Below are 1,690 nucleotides of genomic sequence, written 5' to 3'. Positions count from 1 at the left end.
AAGTTAGCCAGGCATGGTGGTGCATCCCAGCTACTCAGGAGGCTGAAGCAGGAGGATTGCTTGGGCCTGGAAATAGAGGCTGTGGTGAGCTGAAATTGCACCACTGCACTCCAGTGTGGGTGACAGGGTGAGACTCTATTTCAAAATAAAATAAAATAAAATAAAATAAAATAAAATAAAATAAAATAGTTCAGTAGTGTTAAGTATATTCACATTGGCCAGGTGCAGTGGCTCACGTCTGTTAACCCCAGCACTTCAGGAGGCCAAGGTGGGTGGATCACCTGAGGTCAGGAGTTCAAGACCAGCCTGGCCAACATGGTGAAACCCTATCTCTACTAAAAATAAAAAATAAAAAAATTAGCTGGGTATGGTGGCAGGTGCCTGTAATCTCAGCTACTCGGGAGGCTGAGGCAGAGAATTGCTTGAACCGGGGAGGTGGAGGTTGCAGTGAGCCAAGATGGCACCACCACACTCCAGCCTGGGTGACAGCACAAGACTCCATCTACAAAAAAAAAAAAAAAAAAAAAAAAAAAAAAGAAGTACATTCACATTGTTGTGTAAGGGATTTCCAGAACACTTTTTATCTTGCAAAACTGAAACTCTATCCATTAAATACTAACTCCCCTATTTTCCTCCTCCAGCCTCTGGTAACCCCCAATCTACTTTCTGTCTCTATGAATTAGCTTGCTCTAGGTGCCTCATTTAAGTGGAATCATGCAATATTTGTCTTTTTATGACTGGTTTATTTCACTGAGCATAATGTTCTCATGTTTTATTATGGTGTGCCATGTGATAGAATTTCCATTTTTTTATGGCTGAATAATATTCCATGGCATGGTGCTTGATTCCATAGCACATATACCAAAATTGGAAAGATACAGAGAAGATTAGCATGGTCCCTGCACAAGGATGACACGCAAATTTGTGAAGTGTTCCATATTGTTTTTCACAATAGTGAAGACTTGGAATCAACCCAAATTCCCATCAATGATAGACTGGATAAAGAAAATGTGGCACATATACACCATGGAACACTATGCAGCCATAAAAAAGGATGAGTTCATGTCCTTTGCAGGGACATGGATGAAGCTGGAAACCATCATTTTTAGCAAACTAACATAGGAACAGAAAACCAAACACTGCATGTTCTCACTCATAAGTGGGAGTTGAACAATGAGAACCCATGGACACAGGGAGGGGAACATCACACACTGGGGCCTGTCAGGGGGTCGGGGGCTAGGGCATGGATAGCATTAGGAGAAATACCTAATGTAGATGACGGGTTGATGGGTGCAGCAAACCACCATGGCATGTGTATACCTATGTAACAAACTTATACATTCTGCACATAAATCCCAGAACTTAAAGTATGATAAAAAAAAATATTTCACGGCACGAATGTATCACACTGTGTTTATCCATTTATCTGTTGATGGCCACCTGGGTTGCTTCTACCCTTTGGCTATTGTAAATAATGCTGCTATAAAATTGGTTATGGATTAGCTGGGCATGGTGGCGCATGCATGCCTGTAGTACCAGATACTCAGGAGACTGAGGCAGGAGAATCGCTTGAATCCAGGAGGTTGCAGTGAGTGGAGATTGTGCCACTGTCCTCCAGCCTGGGTGACAGAGTAAGACTCCATCTTAAAAAAAAAAAAAAAAAAAAAAAAATTGGTTATGCAAATATCTC

General features: G+C 41.6%; 1 non-coding gene across 1 annotated transcript; it reads left to right on the top strand.

Moving 5' to 3' along the window:
• The first annotated feature begins 837 nt into the window (after window positions 1-837).
• Window positions 838-944, top strand: LOC123572547 (U6 spliceosomal RNA). Its single transcript, XR_006697119.2, has one exon. It is a non-coding gene; the product is annotated as a U6 spliceosomal RNA (small nuclear RNA).
• The last annotated feature ends 746 nt before the right edge of the window (window positions 945-1,690 follow it).

This window comes from Macaca fascicularis, chromosome 3 (genome assembly GCF_037993035.2).
Source record: "Macaca fascicularis isolate 582-1 chromosome 3, T2T-MFA8v1.1".
Taxonomy (NCBI): Eukaryota; Metazoa; Chordata; class Mammalia; order Primates; family Cercopithecidae; genus Macaca; species Macaca fascicularis.
This window is presented reverse-complemented; position numbering and strand designations above follow the sequence as displayed.